The 7,500-nt window shown below is 37.9% G+C and overlaps 1 protein-coding gene and 2 long non-coding RNA genes across 12 annotated transcripts in view; 2 read left to right on the forward strand and 1 right to left on the reverse strand.

Annotated features, from left to right (window-relative positions):
- LOC127005439 (uncharacterized) overlaps positions 1–1,373 on the forward strand; it is a 2,752-nt gene extending 1,379 nt beyond the window's left edge. The window contains exons 1-2 of the long non-coding RNA XR_007758527.1: positions 1–726; positions 881–1,373. The exon at positions 1–726 is cut by the window's left edge and continues 1,379 nt beyond it. This is a non-coding gene — a long non-coding RNA (uncharacterized LOC127005439). The remainder of the gene's footprint in view (positions 727–880) is intronic.
- The window catches only part of LOC127005431 (muscleblind-like protein 2a), a 229,880-nt gene that overhangs the window by 112,441 nt on the left and 109,939 nt on the right, over positions 1–7,500 (forward strand). The gene's annotated exons all lie outside the window — the stretch shown is intronic.
- LOC127005436 (uncharacterized) lies at positions 1,845–4,011 on the reverse strand. The gene is made up of 2 exons (XR_007758524.1): positions 2,829–4,011; positions 1,845–2,568 (listed from the first exon to the last, which is right to left on the reverse strand). It is a non-coding gene; the product is annotated as an uncharacterized LOC127005436 (long non-coding RNA).

The raw sequence follows: 7,500 nt of genomic DNA on the forward strand, positions 1-7,500 counted from the left end.
TAAAAAAAAGAACATTGATGATTGACAGAGTACACAAAGAACTCACAAAAACAAATAAATAAGAAAATGATGAAGTAGTCGAAGAATCAAATTAAAACAAAGAAAATAATGAAGTCTATCCGAGAAATTGCAAAATGATAGACTGTGAAGGATGAACATTAAAGAGAAAATATAATTAGGGTAAATAAATAAAGAACTCCCCCCCAAAATAAATAAATATAATAAAATGATGAAGTCGAAGAGTAAAATAAAAAGAAAATATATTGAAGTCTATACGAGAAAGTGCTGAATGATAGACTGTGGGAAGGATGGAAATGAAAAAAAAAAGAGGAAATATAATCGGCGTAAATAAATAACCAAAAAAATAATAGATAAATAAGGAAATGATGCACTAGTCGAAGAATCAAATTAAAAACAAAGAAAATATTGAAGTCCATCGAGAAAGTGCGAAATGATAGACTTTGAAGGATGGACATGGAAAATAAAAGAAAATATTATTGATACAGTAAAGGAATAAAGAATAAAAATAGCGAGAAATAAATTGATTGACTAAAGAAAAGAATGGACATGAAAAAAAGAGAAAATATGATTGGCGTAAATAAATAAAGAATAAAAAATCGAGAAATGAATTTGTCGAGGAGTAAAGAAAAGGCTGGACATGAAAAAGATAAAAATTATTGATACAGTAAATGAATAAAGAATAAAAATATCGAGAAATTAATTGAGGTAAGAAAAGGATAGACATGAGAAAATATGATTAATACAATAAACGATAAAAAGAAAAAAAGAAATTGATTGAGTAAAGAAACGGATGGACATAAAAAAAAAGAAAATATGATCAATACAAGAAACGAAAAAAGAAAAAAAGAAATTGATTGAGGTAAGAAAAGGATGGACATAAAAAAAAGAGAAAATATGATCAATACAATAAACGATAAAAAGAAAAAAAGAAATTGATTGAGTAAAGAAAATGATGGACATAAAAAAAAGAGAAAATATGATTAATACAATAAACGAAAAAAGAAAAAAAGAAATTGATTGAGTAAAGAAAAGGAAGGACATAAAAAAGAGAAAATATGATTAATACAATAAACGATAAAAAGAAGAAAGAAATTGATTGAAGAGAAGAACTGGATATGAAAAAAAGATAATTAGTACGGTAAAAAAAAGAAAGGAAATTGATTGAGTAAAGACAAGGAAGGACATAAAAAAAAAGAGAAAATATGATTAATACAAGAAATGAAAAAAAAGAAAAAAGAAATTGATTGAAGAGAAGAATTGGATATGAAAAAAAGATAATTAGTACGGTAAAAAAAAAGAAAAGGAAATTGATTGAGTAAAGAAAAGAATTGGATATGAAAAAAAATATATAATTAGTACAGGAAAATAAAATAAAGAAATTGATTGAGCAAAGGAAGGATTTGGACATGAGAAAAAAAAAGAGAAGAAAAATAATCAGTACAGCAAATAAAGAACGAAATTAAAAAGAAAACGAGAAATTATTTGATAGACGAAACAAAAAATAAATAAAATAAAAAGATGACTAAATATATACACAAGAACGAGAAAGTTAAGACGGATTACACACGAAACGAACGAAGGAAAATTGTGAATAGTTTAATTAAAAGACAAAGAAAAATAAATAATACACACATTAAAAACTCGATTGAAAAAGAAGTTAATGTTAAGTAAAATTGGTAATATGCGCATGGCGGCGGTGCTCATCTCCGTACCATTGATCCTTGCGCCTATGGAGGGAGGGAACCCATCACCCCGGGGTCAGGTTAGGTCAGGTTAGTTTAGGTTAGGTTTAGTTTGGGTCATATTTGGTAATTTTGGGTGGGTTTGCCTTTGTGCGGGTATGTGGCTCCCGCTCTTCAACAGGTCAGGTCAGGTCAGGTCAGGTCTGGTTATTTAAGGTTAGGTTTAGTTGGGGTCATATATTGTAATTTTGAGTGGGTTAACCTCTGTTCGGGTATGTGACGCTCGCTCTTGAACAGGTCAGGTTAGGTAAGGTCAGGTTAGGTTAGTTAGGTTAGGTTTAGTTTGGGTCATAAAATTATATGATAATTTTGATTTTTTTTAATTTTTTTTAACCTCTGTACGGGTATGTGGCGCTCGCTCTTTAACAGGTCAGGTCAGGTCAGGTTAGGTTCAGTTGGGGTCGTTCATGGTAATTTTGGGTGGGAATCACAATGAGAGTATTTTCCAGAACACCCCGTGGATAGTTTCGAAGCTATTATAGTAGTAGTAGTAGTAGTAGTAGTAGTAGTATGGTAGTATATTTCATTGACCACAACAACTGCAGTTAACATAAAACAAATAAAAACAAATAAAATGGTCCAGTAAAAAAATCAATACATATAAAAAAGCGGTAGACCTTAAAAAATAAAAAATAAAAAAAAACATCCGAGCGTCTCAGGGACCACATACCCGTTTGGTTGATTGGTTGACTGCTAGAATGGTTGACTGGGTGACTGGTTGAATGGCTTGGCATCGTTTGGCCCTAAGATGTCATGAACAGTTACAGGAAATATGGGCAGAGTTTCAGTGGTTTCAATAATACACCTTCAGATAATTTGTCAGGCTATTCATGAGATCGTGTTTGTCAGTCTCAGCTTCAATGGTATCAATACGTACATAAAAGGGGGTAAACCTAAAAAAAAAACCATAAAAATAAACAAGCGTCTTCACCGAGGGACCACATACACGTTTGCTTGAATGGTTGACTGGGTAACTGGGTGAATGGCTTGGCATCGTTTGGCCCTAAGATGTCATGAACAGTTACAGGAAATATGGGCAGAGTTTCAATGGTTTCAATAATACACCTTAAGATAATTTGTCAGGCTATTCATGAGATCGTGTTTGTCAGTCTCAGCTTAAATGGTATCAATACATATATAAAAGGGGGTAAACCTTAAAAAAACAAAACAAAAACAACAACAAGCGTCTTCACCGAGGGACCACATACACGTTTGCTTGAATGGTTGACTGGGTGACTGGGTGAATGGCTTGGCATCGTTTGGCCCTAAGATGTCATGAACAGTTACAGGAAATATGGGCAGAGTTTCAGTGGTTTCAATAATACACCTTAAGATAATTTGTCAGGCTATTCATGAGTTTGTGTATGTCAGTCTTAACTTATATATAAAAAGAGGAAAACCTTAAAAAAAAAAAACATCCGAGCGTCTCAGGGCCCACATACCCGTTGAGAGATTGGGAATACGCCCCCGGGACACAGCGGCAGAGTGACATCCGGGTTACCACAGTCTACCTTCCCCAGGTGTCCCCAGGTACCCAATTTTCAACAAGCCCAAAGGGAGGATGAACAGCTGGGTGGCCTGCACGTTGACTGCCCGGGCCGGGATCCGAACCTGCGCCCGCGGTTTTGTAGTTAGGGACGCCAACCACAAGACCATGGAGGTGAAAACAGGAAAATCATTTGTTAGGGGGATGGAAAATATAAAATGAATACGGAAAATAAGGAAAAAAAGGAGAAAGAAAAGGATTACAGAAAGGGAACGAAAAAAATGAAGAGTAAGAATGGAAAAGGAGGGAAAGAGGACAGTGTAGAATAAGAAACAAGACAAAAAGCTGGAATTATTTAAGCACATAAACAAAACAAAAAACAAAATAAAAGTTCTAGAGTATTGAAAATTAAACTCCCAAGAAACAGCTCATTCAATTTTCTTTCAATATCACACAATGTCATTTAACCTCACTTAACCTTTTTTAACCTCTAGGTCATTGTGGTCTTTGTATGACGTAGATGGTGTTGAGTCCACGTATATTTCAGATAACTTAGAATAATAATAATAATAACTGCATTGAATTGTAGCAGCCACTTTTTGTTCCACTCCTGTAGCTTGGTCTTCTTTTAGGGGGTTAAGTTGCAAGTGTCGCCACCTACCACTCAGTTTCGAAAGCTCCCTCCCTGAATGCCAGACGGTTCTTGAAAGAGACAAATGACTGAATGGAGAGAAATAAAAAAAAGTTGACCTATCTGGGTAGCAAACCTTCTCACGGGAAACTGAACTGATGAAAGACAAACAAAGGAAGCGAATTATTATGAAACGACGATGATTATGAAAAACTGAAAGGAAAGGAAGTTATTTAGAGCGATAATAATTTTGTTTTAATGAGAGGGAAAATAACCGAGAGGAAAGTTTGGGAGATATTTGAAGATTGAGAATGGAGAAACTAATTATCTAAGAGGAAAATTAAGACAACTAATGGAAAACAAAAGAAGATTATATAAAAGTGAATCATTATGGAACGGTAAAAAAGGAGATGAAGGAATATGAATAAGGTGAAAGAAAAAGTGAAATGAAGATGAGGCAATAACAGAAAATAAAAGAAAATGGAGATAAAGCGAGAAAGTAAGAAAGAAAAAGAATATTGAAAGGGAACGAAAAAAAAAGAGAAAGAGAAGGGAAAAGGAGGGAAAGAGGACGAATATAAACGATGTAGAAAAAACAAATAAGAAAAAAAGAAAAACACGAGAAACGAAAATAAAGAAAACAAGCAAACATATACAAGGCGAAAATAACAACAACAGCAACAATAACAACAACAACAACACCTTACCTACCCTCACTAATGGGTCACACGCGCACCTGTCCCGCCGCCGCCACAGGTTAATTGTCTGCCCCGCTAATTAAGGGGGGAAGGGAGGAGTTACCTGTACCCCCTCCCCCTCCTCCTCTCCTCCTCCTCTTCTTCGTCTTCTTCTTTTTCTTCTTTTTTTTTCTACTCCCTATTTTTTTTTATTTTTCTCGTTTTTCTACTTTTCCTAATTCCTCTTCTATACTTGTTTCCTCCTTCTCCTCCTCCTCCTCCTCCTCCTCCTCCTCCTCTTCTTCTTCCTCTTTTTTTTGTCGTCTTTCTCCTCTTTCTTCCTCTTCTTTTCTTCTTTCCTCCTAAGCTGCATCCTCTTCTTTTTCTCTTCTTTTCTTCTTTCTTTCTTTCTTCCTCTTTTTCTTTTCTCCTCCCTCCTCCTCCTTCCTGAATCCAAGTCCACGGAAAGAGGAGGAGGAGGAGGAGGAGGAGGAGGAGGATTGTGGATGGTAACAGACACACAAGAGAAGGAGGAGGAGGAGGAGAGGAGGAGGATTGTGGATGGTAACAGACACACAAGAGAAGGAGGAGGAGGAGGAGGAGGAGGAGAGGAGAAGGATTGTGGATGGTAACAGACAGACAAGAGAAGGAGGAGGAGAAGGAGGAGGAGGAGGCGTGCATTCAGACACAGACAAACAGGAGGAGGAGGAGGAGGAGGAGATGACCTTGTTAAGATGAGAATTTTCCAAGGCTGTTCTCTCCCTTCTCTCTTCCTTGTTCCCTCCATTCTCTTCCTTCTCTCCCTTTTTTTTCCTCTCTCTCTCTCTCTCTCTCTCTCTCTCTCTCTCTCTCTCTCTCTCTCTCTCTCTCCTTGGTTCCTTCCTTCCTTGCATTTCTTTGTTTCCTTTTTCGATTTTTTATATGTTTTTCATTTCATCTTATTTCTTTTCCTTAAATTTCTCTTCCCTTTATTTCTATTTTCTTTTCTTTTTCTTCCTTTTTCTTCTCTTCTTCTCTTCCTTTCTCTTCTCTTCCTTTCCCTTCCCTTCTCTTACCTTTCGTTTTTCTTTTCTTGTCTTTCTATTGTTGTTTTCTTTTATTCTCTCTCTCTCTCTCTCTCTCTCTCTCTCTCTCTCTCTCTCTCTCTCTCTCTCTCTCTCTCTCTCTCTCTCTCTCATGGCCTTAAGCCCTGAGCAAGGAAAAGCAAGTCCTGATGCGTGACTTTCTCTCTCTCTCTCTCTCTCTCTCTCTCTCTCTCTCCCCATTTTTTAGACGCTTTTTTTGTTCGTAGTTAATTTTAAGTGTGTATGTGTGTGTGTGTGTGTGAGAGAGAGAGAGAGAGAGAGAGAGAGAGAGAGAGAGAGAGAGAGAGAATATAAAAGTAATATATATGATAATTCGTATTGCCTTCGTGAATTTATGAATAATAATAATAAAGAAAGTAATAATAAAAATAATAATAATAATGATGATGATTATGATAGCGCTGACACACACACACACACACACACACACACACACGCGACAAGGTGGAGGAGGAGGAGCTTGTGGGTTGTGTTTAAAAATAAGTGTGAGGAAAGAGTGACGGAGAAAGGGTCCTCCTCCTCCTCCTCCTCCTCCTCCTCGAGAATGGTTGAAGTGGTGATAGTGGATGAAGGAGGAGAAGAAGGTAGTGGAGGAGGAGGAGGAGGAGGGGAAGATGAGGTTTTGCGACACATACAGTATAGTAAAAAAAAATTGAGAGAGAGAGAGAGAGAGAGAGAGAGAGAGAGAGAGAGAGCGAGCATGGCCCCAGGTTCATGCAAGCAGGTGGCCAGTTGTACTTCCCCCCTCCCCCCCCATTTTTCCCCTCCTTCTCCTCCTCGTCCTCCTCCTCCTCCTCTTAATATCGTTCCTTGTTATATTCTTCATCTTTTTTTTTCTTTTTTTTTTCTTCAATTTTATCCTTTTTTTTTCTTCAACGGCATTCCTGTGGTTTTTTTTCTTTTCTTTTTTTTCTTCGTCTTTTTTTGTGTGTGTGCATTGTTATCGGTCGTATGTAAGCCTTGTAGCGCGCACACACACACACACACACACACACACACAGAGGAACCGATTTGAGAGAGAGAGAGAGAGAGAGAGAGAGAGAGAGAGAGAAGTGTAATAAACTCATATTTTTCTCGTATATACAACCCACGGAAGAGGAGGAGGAGGAGAAGAAGAGGAAGAGGAAGAGGAGGAATCGACTGTCCGCAGTGTTTGATAAATAGGGAAGGGAAGAGGAAGAGAGGAAGGAAAGGGAAGAGGAAGAGAGGAGAGGGGAAGGAAGAGGATATATAAGGGAAGGAAGGAGAGGGGAAGGAAAGGAAGGGAAGGGAAGGGAAGGGGAGAGAAAGGAAAGGAAGGTACGGGGAGTGGTGTGGGGCGGGAAGGGAAAGGGAGGGGAGGTAAGGAAAGGGGAAGAGGTAATATGATTCTGCATTTGCGTTAGTTGCCTTAGGAGAGAGGAGGAGGAGGAGGAGGAGGAGGAGGAGTAATGAGTAATGCCGGGTGACCAGATGCCCACTAAGTATAGACCGCCTCCTCCTCCTCCTCCTCCTCCTTATCCTTCCTCCCTTCCAACGTCAACTTTGCCATTCCTCTTCTTGTGCATTCCTCCTCCTCCTCCTCCTCCTCCTCCTCCTCCTCCTCCTCCTCCTCCTTCATGACCCCCCGAGACGAAGAATGCGCTTGACCAGGTTGAGAGAGAGAGAGAGAGAGAGAGAGCAATCTTGTCTCATCTGAATTGCATTATGGCCAAAATTTCGATCCCATTTCTCTCTCTCTCTCTCTCTCCTTCTCTTAAGCCACATATGTCTGAGTGCTTTAAACTCTTCTTTCTTCCTCTTCCTCTTCCTCTTTATCTCTTTTATTTATCTTTTATTTCTCTATTTATTTATTTATTTGTTACTTGATTCTGTGTTT

Source organism: Eriocheir sinensis, chromosome 30 (genome assembly GCF_024679095.1).
Source record: "Eriocheir sinensis breed Jianghai 21 chromosome 30, ASM2467909v1, whole genome shotgun sequence".
In the NCBI taxonomy this organism is placed as follows: Eukaryota; Metazoa; Arthropoda; class Malacostraca; order Decapoda; family Varunidae; genus Eriocheir; species Eriocheir sinensis.